The sequence below is a fragment of the Ranitomeya imitator genome, chromosome 4, assembly GCF_032444005.1.
Source record: "Ranitomeya imitator isolate aRanImi1 chromosome 4, aRanImi1.pri, whole genome shotgun sequence".
NCBI classification, from domain to species: domain Eukaryota; kingdom Metazoa; phylum Chordata; class Amphibia; order Anura; family Dendrobatidae; genus Ranitomeya; species Ranitomeya imitator.
The window spans coordinates 231,791,091-231,806,638 of record NC_091285.1 but is presented as its reverse complement, the minus strand read 5'-3'; the positions used below and the strand labels follow the sequence as shown (position 1 = coordinate 231,806,638).

The 15,548-nt window shown below is 44.1% G+C and overlaps 1 protein-coding gene across 4 annotated transcripts in view; it reads left to right on the top strand.

Moving 5' to 3' along the window:
• Positions 1-16: 16 nt before the first annotated feature.
• METTL25 (methyltransferase like 25) overlaps positions 17-15,548 on the top strand; it is a 354,554-nt gene continuing 339,022 nt past the window's right edge. For 2 of the 4 annotated variants that reach the window (XR_011320723.1, XR_011320722.1), the window contains exon 1: positions 116-204. The gene's annotated coding sequence lies outside the window, so the exon portion shown is untranslated. Of the gene's footprint in view, positions 205-15,548 lie in introns of all 4 variants that reach the window. The other 2 variants (XM_069764404.1, XM_069764405.1) reach the window with 2 other exon arrangements.

The following is a 15,548-nucleotide window of genomic DNA, read 5'->3' as shown; positions in this document are numbered from 1 at the left end:
CCTCGTTATCAGCCTCACTCCCAGCATGCATCTGTGGCTAGAGAGCAGCGTGTTGCAGTGAGGCGCTCGCATCCAATCATCAGCTTGCTTCGGTTGTTCTCTAGCCACGTGGTCTGAGTCACGTGTGTAGTGTAGAGGACGGCACTCTCCAGGCTGTAGGACCATAGCAGTCAGTGGCTGCACAGCACACTACAGACGAGGCGTGTGAGTACGGCACCTGTGTCTATGGTAGTGTGCAGGGCGTGGTGTATGTGTGCAGGCTGCTGCTCCCTGTTATCAGCCATGCAGCTACACTGGAGCGGTGAGGTGCTGCCTTACTGTCCCCCGTGCCACATATTGGTGGTTCCCAGTGCTGGCCGGGAGTCAGGGAAAGCTGGGTGGCTGTGCAGACTGGCTGGACAACGCCTCCTGTACATACAGTGGCTGAATGGCTCCACACTACCCCTTTAACGCTGCCACCTCCGGATTTTCATTTTTTTTCCCCAGTGCCATAACTTTTTTTTTTCCAGCCATATAACTGAAGATTTTTTTTTTTTTTTTCCTGGGACGAGTTGAACTTTTGAACAACACCATTGACTTTATGATATAGTGTACTGGAAAACAGGCAGAAAAAATTCCATGTGCAGTGAGTTTGCAAACAAAAGTGCAATTCCACATTTTGTGTTGTTGTTGCAGTGTTCACTATGGTAAATCTGACGTCCTGGCTGTTGGGGGTCGAGTTCCCGCCTCTGCACAGGGGGAATCTCGGGCCATCTCCACTGCCGTCTCCCATTCTTCTCCAGCCGCAGTGGAGCCTGCTCAGCGGAGATGTCGGTCCCAGTGTCTCGCTCAGTCTGACTCTGTGCAAAGAGTTGCTGCTGCTTTTCCTGCTTCTGCCATTGAAGCCAGTGCTGGGCAGCGGTGAGCAGACGTGTTTGGGAACTGCTCTTCCCCTTCTGAGCATGCCCAGGGTAAGATCTCTCATTGGAGATCGAGGGTCACATGCTCAGATGCTGCAGGAACTCCCATTGGTCCTCTAGGAAGGTTCTGAAGGTGTTCTTCTTCTGTGGCAGACTCCCATTAGTCCTTCTGGGAAGGTCCTGTCCTGTACTTGCTGCAGCTATAAAAGTTTTGCATGACTGCACGGCCATGCGCTAGTGTACATTTGAAAACGTGTGTGTGTTGATGAGTGCAAGTCGTTCTTTAACCCCTTTCTGACATCGGACGTACTATCCCATCGATGTGGGGTGGGCCCCTATTACCACCGATGGGATAGTACGTCATACGCGATCGGCCGCGTTCACCGGGGAAGAGTGGCCGGGTGTCAGCTGCCTATCACAGCTGACATCCGGCACTATGTGCCAGGAGCGGTCACGGACCACTCCCAGCACATTAACCCCCCAGCACACAGCGATCAAACATGATGGCGATGTGCCAGAGGTACAGGGAAGCATCGCGCAGGGAGGGGGCTCCCTGCGGGCTTCCTTGAGCCCTGCGCAGCAACGCGATGTGATCGCGTTGCTTCAAGGGTCTCCTTTCCTCCCTCCCTGCTCCAGACCCGGATCCAAGAAAACCGAGGTGTCACTGTAATCGTACTGACCCGAAGAATAAAACTGATTTATCAATTTTACCAAACGCGGAACGGTATAAACGCCTCCCCCAAAAGAAATTCATGAATAGCTGGTTTTCGGTCATTCTGCCTCACAAAAATCGGAATAAAAAGCGATCAAAAAATGTCACGTGCCCGAAAATGTTACCAATAAAAACGTCAACTCGTCCCGCAAAAAACAAGACCCAACATGACTCTGTGGGCCAAAACATGGAAAAATTATAGGTCTCAAAATGTGGTAACGCAAAAAATATTTTTTGCAATAAAAAGCGTCTTTCAGTGTGTGACGGCTGCCAATCATAAAAATCCGCTAAATAACCCGCTATAAATGTAAATCAAACCCCCCTTCATCACCCCCTTAGGGAAAAATTAAAAAAATGTATTTATTTCCATTTTTCCGTTAGGGTTAGGGCTACAGTTAGGGTTGGGGCTAAAGTTAGGGTTAGGGTTTAGATTACATTTACAGTTGGGAATAGGGTTGGGATTAGGGTTAGGGGTGTGTCAGGGTTAGAGGTGTGGTTAGGGTTACCGTTGGGATTAGGGTTAGGGGTGTGTTTGGATTAGGGTTTCAGTTATAATTGGGGGGTTTCCACTGTTTCGGCACATCAGGGGCTCTCCAAAAGCGACATGGAGTCCGATCTCAATTCCAGCCAATTCTGCGTTAAAGTAAAACAGTGCTCCTTCCCTTCTGAGCTCTCCCGTGTGCCCAAACAGGGGTTTACCCCAACATATGGGGTATCAGCGTACTCAGGACAAATAGGACAACTTTTGGGGTCGAATTTCTCCTTACCCCCGGGAAAATACAAAACTGGGGGCTAAAAAATAATTTTTTGGGGAAAGTTTTTTTTTTTTTTTTTTCACTGCTATGCGTTACAAACTGTAGTGAAACACTTGGGGGTTCAACGCTCTCACAACACATCTAGATAAGTTCCTTAGGGGGTCTAGTTTCCAAAATGGTGTCACTTGTGGGGGGTTTCTACTGTTTAGGTACATTAGGGGCTCTGCAAACGCAATGTGACACCTGCAGACCATTCCAAATGGAGCTCCTTCCCTTCCGAGCCCTCCCATGTGCCTAAACGGTTCCCCCCCCCCATATGGGGTATCATCGCACTCAGGACAAATTGGGCAACAAATTTTGGGGTCCAATTTCTCCTGTTACCCTTGGGAAAATGCAAAACTGGGGGCTAAAAAAATAATTTTTGTGGGAAAAAATTTTTGTTTCATTTTTACGGCTCTGCATTATAAACTTCTGTGAAGCCCTTGGTGGGTCAAAGCGCTCAAAACACCTCTAGATAAGTTCCTTAAGGGGGTGTACTTTCCAAAATGGTGTCACTTGTGGGGGGTTTCAATGTTTAGGCACATCAGGGGCTCTCCAAACGCAACATGGTGTCCCATCTCCATTCCTGTCAATTTTGCGTTGAAAAGTCAAATGGTGCTCCTTCACTTCCGAGCTTTCATGTGCCCAAACAGTGGTTTACCCCCACATTTGGGGTATCGGTGTACTCAGGACAAATTGTACAACAACTTTTGGGGTCCATTTTCTCCTGTTACCCTTGGTAAAATAAAACAAATTGGAGCTGAAGTAAATTTTTTGTGAAAAAAAGTTAAATGTTCATTTTTATTTAAACATTCCAAAAATTCCTGTGAAGCACCAGAAGGGTTAATAAACTTCTTGAATATGGTTTTGAGCACCTTGAGGGGTGCAGTTTTTAGAATGGTGTCACACTTGGGTATTTTCTATCATATAGACCCCTCAAAATGACTTCAAATGAGATGTGGTCCCTAAAAAAAAAAAATGGTATTGTAAAAACGAGAAATTGCTGGTCAACTTTTAACCCTTAACTCCCTAACAAAAAAAATTTTGGTTCCAAAATTGTGCTGATGTAAAGTAGACATGTGGGAAATGTTACTTATTAAGTATTTTGTGTGACATATCTCTGTGATTTAATTGCATAAAAATTCAAAGTTGGAAAATTGCGAAATTTTCATAATTTTCGCCAAATTTCCGTTTTTTTTCACAAATTAACGCAGGTACTATCAAAGAATTTTTACCACTATCATGAAGTACAATATGTCACGAGAAAACAATGTCAGAATCACTGGGATCCGTTGAAGCGTTCCAGAGTTATAACCTCATAAAGGGACAGTGGTCAGACTCAGAATTGTAAAAATTGGCCCGGTCATTAACGTGCAAACCACCCTTGGGGGTAAAGAAAGGGGTTAAACATCCCCTCCCTTGTGGATGTCTGCTCTCTTGCGCCCGACTAAGCTATCTACATTAATAACCTGCTGTTAGGTCAAAAATGACCGTTTTCGAACTTTGATATTTAAAAAAAATTAATTATGCAGTTCTGAAACTTGTGGTTACTTCTATCTTCCTAATTTGAGGGGTTCTTTCTAATGGTACCGTACTTCCCTTTTTTTTTTTTTTTTGGTTTAGTTTTTGCACCACTTTTTTTTTTTTTTTTTTACACTTGTACTGTTCCCGGTCAAAAATGACCGAACAGCATTTTATGCTAATTTCAGCCATTTTTGAGTAAAACAAATGAGTTATAATTTCTTTTGATATTACTTATTGCATCTAATATTGTTAATGAAGTAAACAGTTGCTTTAGGTGCAGATTTACACATGCTTTCAGTACACACCATACGCATTTGCTTTCAGTACAGTTCTGTGCATTTTTTCTTCTGTATGTTATTTACCCTGCTTTTCCTCTAAAAATAAATCAATTCAGTTGTCAAGATTGAATATTGTAAAAGAAAAGTTTTTTTTTCCCTTGTATTTGTTTCCCTGTGCAAAACAGACCTGAAAAGATGAGTCATGTCTGCCAAATATTTGTTTTGTTCTCTGCTATCTCAGCATTCCAGGGGGTGGTGTGGTGTCTGGTGTATCTTTTCTTATCTCAATTCAAAAGAGCTTTAATGGCAGGACTAAAGGTACCGTCACACTCAGCAACGCTGCAGCGATATAGACAACGAGCCGACCTAAGCTAGATCGCTGGAGCGTCGCTGTTTAGGTCGCTGTAGAGACGTCAAACACAGCAACTCCAGAACGATGCAGGAGCGATCCAGTGACGTAACGGCGACTCACTTCTCGTTCTCGCTGGTTGTTAGCTCCATGTCAAACAGCCGGAGTGTACCGATCCGACACACATCTAGGGGCCCTATGCTCGTTGCTGGCGTCGTTGCTTTTGATGTGAAACATGACGATACACGCCGACCTGGCGACGAAATAAAGTTCTGGACTTCTAGCTCCGACCAGCGATGGCACAGCGGGATCCAGATCGCTGCTGCGTGTCAAACACAACGAGATCGCTATCCAGGACGCTGCAACGTCACGGATCGTTGTCGTTCTCTTTGCAAAGTTGCTGAGTGTGACGGTACCTTAAGTACACGTTAGCATTGCCAAAGCATATGGTAAAAATATGCGGGTGGGGGAGGGAGGCATATAGATGTCCAGGATATATCAGACTCCTTTTAGAGGATAGGGGATGTTTCCAGGGTGGGGTATAGGAGTCCATGACATATCAGGCTCAGTATCTCAATTATTTTTATATTGCTTATGCATTTTTATTTTTTTATTTTTACAATATTTTTCAAAATGTTTGCACGCAGTTAAATTTTATACAATATTTAATTTTAGTTATAGTTACCGTATATACTCGAGTATAAGCCGAGATTTTCAGCCCATTTTTTTGGGCTGAAAGTCCCCCTCTCGGCTTATACTCGTCATATACCGGGAGGTCAGCAGGGGAGGGGGAGCGGGGGCTGTGTAATTATACTTACCTGCTCCCAGCGTGGTCCCTGCAGTCCATGGCTTCCCCGCCGCTGCAGATTCTTCCTGTACTGAGCGGTCACATGGCACCGCTCATTACAGAAATGAATATGCGGCTCCACCACCCATAGGGGTGGAGCCGCATATTCATTGCTCTAAATGAGCAGTATCTGTGCCGCTCAATACAGGAAGAAGATGCAGCGCCGGGGAAGCCAGGGACTGCAGGGACCGCGACGGGAGCAGGTAAGTATACGGGGAGCGCAGCGCAGCCCTGCGCGATATTTACCTGCTCCTCGCTCCGGTGCGGCTCCGTCTGCAGCGTCTCCTGGCTGTGACGCTCAGGTTAGAGGGCGCAGTGACGTAGTCAGTGCGCGCCCTCTGCTGAGTGTCAGTGCTGGAGACGGAGCCGCACGAGGAGCAGGTAAATATTGAAAGCCCCGGCGTCCTGAGCAAGAGAGGTGAGTATGTGACTTTTTTTTTTTTTTTTTATTGCAGCAGCAGCATTATATATGGCACAGCTTTACAAGGAGCATCTATGGGGCCATAATGAACGGTGCAGAACATTATATATGGAGCATCTATGGGGCCATAATGAACGGTGCAGAGAATTATATATGGGGCACAGCTTTATATGGAGCATCTATGGGACCATAATGAACGGTGCAGAGCATTAAATGTGGCACAGCTTTATATGGAGCATCTATGGGGCAACAATGAATGATATGGAGAATTATATGGGGCACAGCTTTATATGGAGCATCTTATGGGGCAATAATGAACAGTATGGAGCATCTATTTTTATTTTTGAAATTCACCGGTAGCTGCTGCATTTCCTACCCTAGGCTTATACTCGAGTCAATAAGTTTTCCCAGTTTTTTGCGGCAAAATTAGGGGGGTCGGCTTATACTCGGGTCGGCTTATACTCGAGTATATAGGGGTAGTTATATTTGTAATAGTAGTAGTAGTTGTTGTTTTAGTTAGTTGAGCTCAAATTTTAAATTTCTGTGCAGAATTCAATAAGCCCTTGTAACCTTTATAAACACAAAATATAAAAAAAATTGAGTTTTCTACTTTTTTTTTTTTTTGTAATGACCAACCATGTTCACATACAGTATAATAATGCAACAGGTATTCAAATTTTTTTTTTTAAGTAGCTAAAACAGCATTTTAACCCTTTCACGAAATGCGCCGTACTATTACTGCGCATGCCGTGTCACCCCCTTTGATGTGGGCTCCGCGGTGAGCCCACATCAAAGTCGCGACATGTCAGCTGTTTTGTGCAGCTGACATGTGCGCGCAATAGCGGTGGGTGAAATCGCTATTCACCCTCCGCTATTAACCTGTTAAATGCCGCTGTCAAACTCGGCGGCATTTAACCGGCGCTTCCGGCCGGAAATGATGTAATCGCCGACCCCCGTCACATGATCGGGGGTCGGCGATGCATCAGGAAGGTAACCATAGAGGTCCTTGAGACCTCAATGGTTACTGATGCCGGCCTGCTGTGAGCGCCCTCCTGTGGTCGGCGCTCACAGCACACCTGCATTTCAGCTACATAGCAGCGATCTGATGATCGCTGCTATGTAGCAGAGCGATCGCTATTGAAGCATGGCACAAATAAAAAAAAAAAAAAAAAAATGTTTTTAAAAATATGAAAAAAATATAAAAAATATAAAAGTTTAAATCACCCCCCTTTCGCCCCATCCTAAATAAAACAATAAAAAAAAAAAACCTACATGTATTTGGTATCGCCACATTCAGAATCGCCCGATCTATCAATAAAAAAAGCATTAACCTGATCGCTAAACAGCGTAGTGAGAAAAAAATCCGAAACGCCAGAATTACGTTTTTTTGGTCACCGTGACATTGCATTAAAATGCAATAACGGGCGATCAAAAGAACGTATCTGCACCAAAATGGTATCATTAAAAACGTCAGCTCGGCACGCAAAAAATAAGCCCTCACCCGACCCCAGATCACGAAAAATGGAGACGCTTCGGGTTTCGGAAAATGGCACTTTTTTTTTTTTTTTTAAGCAAAGTTTTGAATTTTTTTTTCACCACTTGGATAAAAAATAACCTAGACATGTTAGATGTCTATGAACTCGTAATGACCTAGAGAATCACAATGGTAGGTTAGTTTTAGCATTTAATGAACCTAGCAAAACCAAACAAAAAACAAGTGTGGGATTGCACTTTTTTTGCAATTTCACCGCACTTGGAATTTTTTTCCCGTTTTCTAGTAAAAGACATGGTAAAACTAATGGTGTTGTTCAAAAGTACAACTCGTCCCGCAAAAAATAAGCCCTCACATGACCATATTGACGGAAAAATAAAAAAGTTATGGCTCTGGGAAGGAGGGAAGTGAAAAATGAAAACGCAAAAACGAAAAAGGGCCGCGACTTGAAGGGGTTAATAGGTCCGGTTAAAAATGACCGGAGCAGTACAAGGATATAGTGTAAATGAATAGAACAGCAGGGTTAAAACATACGATACAGCGTCTATTGATGTGACCGCCAGTGTGGCGCCGTGCGCTAATAGAGCGCTTCTCTAACCCAAGTCTGGGTGGTTGGTGGCATTCGCCAGTGCGGCACTGCTTGCACTCTTGTGCTTTAGTTTACTACTAGCTGAAGAGCCCGGCGTTGCCTGGGCATAGTAAATATCTGTGGTTCTTTATAGCACCTCACTTCTCTTATTTTCCCATCACGCCTCTCATTTTCTCCCTCACATCTCTCATTTTCTCCCTCACTCCTCTCATTCCCCCCTAACACTTGTCATTTCAACCTCACATCTGTCATTTTCTGATCACTCCACTATTTTTCCTCACTCCTCTCATTTTGCACTCACACCTTTTCATTTTCACCTCATCACCTCAGTATATACATGTTTGTCATCTCCCTTATATATAGTATACATCTGTATGTCATCTCCTGTATATAGTATATACCTGTGTCATCTCCCCTGTATATAGTATATACCTGCTGTGTGTCATCTCCCCTATATCTACTATATAAAGCTGAATGTGTGTGTGTGTGTGTGTGTGTATGTGTGTGTGTATGTCTGGGATTGGCATCTGCACCGTCGTAGCTACAGCCACAAAATTTTGCACAGTCACACGTCTGGACCCCGAGAGCGTCATAGGCTACGTTGTGAGGTGAAATTTTAACCCCGCGCTTTCCAATTCACCAAACTATTTTTCCCCTATCTACATAATGGGGAAAAGTGAAAGGAAAAGTGTTGGAGGCAAATTGACAGCTGCCAGATGTGAACAAGCGGGACTTAAAGAATGAGAGCGATGGCGCAAAAGAGTATATACCGTACAGTTGCTAAGGTGGGGCCCCGACATGAGATACTCACCACACACGGGGATATGAACACACACACAAAATGCGCCACACACTACCACGTGCTTGAACACATATACCACCCTCAGCACACATTTCACCACACATACACCAACCTCGCCACATAAAAGTCGAAACACAAAAGTCGCCGCTCAAAACTCGCCACGCGCAAAACTCGCCACATGCAAAAACTAGGCTCACGCAAAACTCACCTCATGAAAAACTCGCCACACGCAAAACTTGCACACGCGGAAAAATTGCCACATGCACAAAATTTGCAACACATGCAAAAGTTGCCTCACACAAAACTTGCACATACTCAAAAGGCACCAGACATAAAACTCGCCACGCGCAAAACTCGCCATGCGCTAAACTTGCTGCACACAACTTGCTACACTAACCTGTCACATGCAACTCAACACACAAAAAGTTGCTACACGCATGTTGCCACACAACTCAACACACACAACTTGACAAACGAAACTCGCCCTAAAACAGACACAAGTCTGGTATTATCCTTCAAAAATAAAAATCTGATTAATAAGCAGACAAACTACAAGAGCAACAAATGTACCATATAGGAAATACGGCAGCTGTCAGTCACATGGCCTGTCTATTATGTGTATGTGTGAGCTAATATATACTGCCAGGGGGAGGGCTTCCTGTTGGCTGGGGATTTATCAGGCTGCCAATTTATCTTACAAATACTGAGGTAAAAATACTGAGCAAATAACGTGTGAATGAGGTCTAATACAGGAGATCACACAGGTATATACTATATACAGGGGAGATGACACACAGATATATACTATATACAGGAGAGATGATACACAGGTATATACTATATAGAGGAGGAGATGACATACAGGTACATACTATATACAGGAGGAGACGACATACAGGTATATACTATATACAGGAGGAGATGACACACAGGTATATACTATATACAGGAGCAGATTACCTACAGGTATATACTATATACAGGAGGAGATGACATACAGGTATATGCTATATATAGAAGATGACATACAGGTATATACTATATACAGGAGATGACACACAGATATATACTATATACAGGGGAGATAACACACAGGTATATACTATATACAGGAGGAGATGACATACAGGTATATACTATATATAGAAGATGACATACAGGTATATACTATATATAGGAGGAGATGACATACAGGTATATACTATATATAGGAGGAGATGACATACAGGTATATACTATATACAGGGGAGATGACATACAGGTATATACAGGAGATGAAATACAGGTGTATACTATATATAAGGGAGATGACAAACATGTATATACTGAGGTGAAAATGAGAAGTGTGAAGTGAAAATGAAAAGGTGTGAGTGAAAAATGAGAGGAGTGAGGGAAAATAGTGGAGTGATCGGAAAATGACAGATGTGAGGTCGAAATGACAAGTGTTAGGGGGGAATGAGAGGAGTGAGGGAGAAAATGAGGTGTGAGGGAGAAAATGAGAGATGTGAGGGGGAAAATTAAAGATGTGATTGGGAAAATGAGAGGTGTGATGGGAAAATAAGAGCAGTGAGGTGCTATAACTAACCACAGATATTTACTATGCCCAGGCAACGCCGGGCTCTTCAGCTAGTATAGTATATACCTGAATGTCCTCTCCTTCTATATATAGTATATACCTGTTTGTCATCTCCTCCTGTATATAGTATATACCTGTGTGTCATCTCCCCTGTATATAGTATATATCTGTGTGTCATCTCCTCCTGTATATAGTATATACCTGTAGGTCATCTGCTCCTGTACATAGTATATACCTGTATGTCATCTCCTCCTGTATATATATGTACCTGTATGTCATCTCCTCTATATAGTATATACCTGTGTGTCATCTCTCCTGTATATAGTATATATCTGTGTCATCTCCTCCTGTATTAGACCTCGTTCACACGTTATTTGCTCAGTATTTTTACCTCAGTATTTGTAAGCTAAATTGGCAGCCTGATAAATCCCCAGCCAACAGGAATCCCTCCCCCTGGCAGTATATATTAGCTCACACATACACATAATAGACAGGTCATGTGACTGACAGTTGCCGTATTTCCTATATGGTACATTTGTTGTAGTTTGTCTGCTTATTAATCAGATTTTTATTTTTGAAGGATAATACCAGACTTGTGTGTGTTTTAGGGCGAGTTTCGTTTGTCAAGTTGTGTGTGTTGAGTTGCGTGTGGCGACATGCATGTAGCGACTTTTGTGAGATGAGTTTTGTGTGGCAACATGCGTGTAGCAACTTTTTGTGTGTCGAGTTGCATGTGACAGGTTAGTGTAGCAAGTTGTGTGCAGCAAGTTTTGCGCATGGCGAGTTTTATGTGTGGTGCCTTTTGAGTATGTGCAAGTTTTGTGTGAGGCAACTTTTGCATGTGTTGCAACTTTTGTGCATGTGGCAATTTTTCCGCGTGTGCAAGTTTTGCGTGTGGCGAGTTTTGCACTTGTGGCGAGTTTTGCAAGAGCCTAGTTTTTGCATGTGGCGAGTTCTGCGTGTGGAGAGTTTTGAGTGGCGACTTTTGTGTTTCGACTTTTATGTGGCGAGGTTGGTGTATTTGTGGTGAAATGTGTGCTGAGGGTAATATGTGTTCAAGCACGTGGTAGTGTGTGGCGCATTTTGTGTGTGTGTTCATATCCCCGTGTGTGGTGAGTATCCCATGTCGAGGCCCCACCTTAGCAACTGTACGGTATATACTCTTTGGCGCCATCGCTCTCATTCTTTAAGACCCCCTTGTTCACATCTGGCAGCTGTCAATTTGCCTCCTACACTTTTCCTTTCACTTTTCCCCATTATGTAGATAGGGGCAAAATTGTTTGGTGAATTGGAAAGCGCTGGGTTAAAATTTCACCTCTCAACATAGCCTACGACGCTCTCGGGGTCCAGACGTGTGACTGTGCAAAATTTTGTGGCTGTAGCTGCGACTGTGCAGATGCCAATCACACACACACACACACACACACACACACACACACACACACACACACACACACACACACACACACACACACACACACACACACCTTTATATATTTGATTATTAGTTATAGTCTGACACCCAGTAGCGGTGTCGAGCGCAAGAGGTCTATACGAACTCTATTCCCTAGTGTTGGGATTAAGTTCTGTGACTCCTTGCTTGCGCTCTTTGTGTGGTACCGCGACCCTGTGACGTAACAGAGTTCGCTTCCACCGCCATTTGCCAGCAGCAGGTTCTCTCCTGCACGGTGGACCCCGGGTTGCGAACGCACCAAATATAATCTCACTATTTATTCGGTGCGTTCCGCCAGTCCTAACACTGGCAATATGATTCTCCAAGTCATTATGAGTAGACAGATGCTAAATGTGTGTACCGTATAAACTCGAGTATAAGCCGAGATTTTCAGCCCAAAAAAAATGGGCTGAAAGTGCCCCTCTCGGCTTATTCTCGAGTCATGGAAGGCGGGGGGGTTGGTGGGTGAGGGGGAGCGACGCCTGTCAAATACTCACCTGCTCATGACACAGTACCTGCATGTCTTCGGGCGCCTGCAGCTTCTTCCCCTGTTCAGCGGTCACTGGTACCGCTCATTAAAGTTATGAATATGGACTCCACTCCCATAGGGGTGGAGCCGCATATTCATTACTGTAATAAGCAGTACCATCTGACCGCTCACTACAGGAAAAAGCTTCCGCTCCCGAAGACCGTGGGACATGCAGGGACCGCGTCAGGAGCGCCGGGAGCAGGTAAGTATGTCATATTCACCGTTCCGCCGACGCCTCTTCTTGCTGTCCTCTTGCTTTGACTGTTCAGGTCAGAGGACGCGATGACGTACTAGTGTGCGCGCCACCCTCTGCCTGAACAGTCAGTGCAGAGAGACGGGACACTGAGGAGCAGCGACGAGAGGTATGTCATATTTTTTTTTTTTTTTTTAGTGCAGCAGCAGCATTACATGTGGCACAATGCATGGCAAGAACTGCATGGAGCATCTATGGGGCCATAACTGCATGGAGCATTATATGGAGCATCTATGGGGCCATAAAGAACTGCAGGGAGCATTCTATGGGCATATTTGTATATGGATCATCTTATGGGGCCATAATGAACTGTATGGAGCATTATATGGGGCCTATTTTGTATGAAGGAGCATCTTATGGGGCCATAAAGAACTGCATGGAACATTATATGGGGCATATTTGTATATGGAGCATCTTATGGGCCATAATGAACTGTATGGAGCATTATATGGGGCCTATTTTAATATGGAGCATCTTATGGGGCCATAATGAACTGTATGGAGCATTATATGGGGCTCTTGATTCAATATGGATATTCAATAACACTTAACCTACTGATGTCTCAATTAATTTTACTTTTATTGGTATCTATTTTTATTTTTAACATTTACCCGCAGCTGCTGCATGTTCCACTCTAGGCTTATACTCGAGTCAATTAGTTTTCACAGTTTTTTGTTGCAAAATTAGGGGGGGTTGGCTTATACTCGTATATACAGTATTTTTATTTTTTTTTAACTACCGTATTTAGTTGATGAACACAAATTTACAAGTTTGTTAAAGAAAAAAAAAAAAAAAAAAAAGATGGTATTTTGTGAGATCTGCAACGTTTTCAATATTCAGAGGTGAGGGCTTATGCTTTGCGCATTGAGCTGATGTTTTTATTGATACCATTTTGGGGGGGGGGGGGTAGATGTTGCAGTGACCAAAAATAGTATTTTTTTTTTTATTTTTTTTTTCCACATTCTTGTTTCTTCTGGATTAATTTAGTTTATATTTTGACAGATCGGACATTTCTGAACACAGCGATACCAAATATGTGTATTTTTTTCAATTGTTTTATTTTTAATGGGACAAAAGAGGGGTGATTTTAAATTTTTTTTTTGTAATTTTTAAAAAACTTTATTTTATTCATTTATTTTTTTACTTCATTTAATAGCTCCCTTATGAGACTTGAAGCTGCCATTGTCTGATCGCCTGTGCTGTGTATAGCAGTGCTTCAGCCTTGCCTATGTATTGCAAAAATTTCAATATCCTATGAACGACTGCCAGGGGCTGGCAGATCACCGGCTGTCATGATAACCTATCGCTGCTCTGCAATCACATGTCAGGCATTCCAATGGGTGGGATCAAAGATGTGCTTTCTGTCTGCACCTGTTAAATGCTGCTGTCAGTGGTTAACAGCTGTGGGTGGCTTTCGAATCCACCAGCGGCTGTTGGAGGCACTTGACGGCTGATTAAAGGAAACCTGTCAGCAGTCTTGGCTGATAAAAATACGGCCACTGCCTTTCAGGGCTTATCTACAGCATTCTATAATGCTGTATATAAGCCCCTGATCCGACCTGAAAAATAAGTTTTGTTATAGTCACCTGGAGGGGAGGGGGGTTTGGGCGGTCCGATGGGTGTCGCAGGTCCGGGTCCAGCGCCTCCCATCTTCTTGCGACACCTCCCTCCTGTTTCTTCATCTCTCCCCAGCATCGCTCTCCTGCGCATGCGTACTGAATTTCCCTGTTGAGAGCAGAGTAAAGTCCTGCAGCGCGCAGGTGCCAGTCCTCTCTGACTTTTCCCTGCGCACTGCAGTGCGATTCCGGGGAGCCTGTGAAACAAGGATTGCGGCGTCGCAAGAAGATAGGAGGTGCTGGACCAGGACCTGCGACACCCATCGGACCGGACCGCCCCCCCAGGTGAATATAATATAACTTATTTTTCAGGTCAGACTTGGGGCTTATCTACAGCATTGTAGGATACTGTATATCAGCCCTGAAAGGCGGTGGCGGTATCTAATAGCGGCCAAAACAGCTGAGGCTACTTTCACACATCAGGTTTTCGCCGTCAGGCTGAATCCGGCTACTTTTGAAAAAAAAACGGATCCTTTGCAAATTGTGAAAACTGATGCAACGGATCTGTTTTTTTGCCAGATCCAACTAGCTGATATTCGGGCACCAGCTGGTCGAGAGAGAGACTCCAGGATAGAAAATGCTACTACGGGGCATGCGCTATTAAAAAAAAAAAAAAAAAAATGAATCTGTTACCGGATTCATAATTTCACCTGACGTTTCACCCGTTTTCTACCAGAACTGTCGCTGTCTAGTTTTTCGACAGACAGAAAAAACTTTCCTATGTACGTTTTCTCCGACCGCAGGAAAACACATTTTCGATGGATCCGGCCAAAAACGGATGACACGTGAGGCAATCCGGCGCTAATACAAGTCTATGAGAAAAAACAGATCCTGTTGTGCAAATGGAATAGACAACAGATGGAAATTATTGGCAATTCTCAAGACACACTCAATAAAGGAGTGGTTCTACAGGTGGGGACTACAGACCACATCTCGGTACCAATGCTTTCTGGCTGATGTTTTGGTCACTTTTGAATGTCGGTTGTTCTTTCACACTCGTGGTAGCATGAGATGAACTTAACAACCCACACAAGTGACTCAGGTAGTGCAACTCATCCAGGATGGCACATCAATGCAAGTTGTGGCAAGAAGGTTTGCTGTGTCTGTCAGCATAGTGTCCAGAGGCTGGAGGTGCTTCCAGGAGACAGGCCAGTACACCAGGAGGCGTGGAGGGGGCCATAGGAGGGCAACAACCCAGCAGCAGGACCGCTACCTCCACCTTTGTGGAAGGAGGAACAGGAGGAGCACTGCCAGAGCCCTGCAAAATGACCTCCAGCAGGCCACAAATGTGCATGTGTCTGCACAAACGGTTAGAAACCGACTTCATGAGGATGGTCTGAGTGCCCGACGTCCACAGAGGGTGATTGTGCTAACAGCCCAACACCGTGCAGGATGCTTGGCATTTGCCACAGAA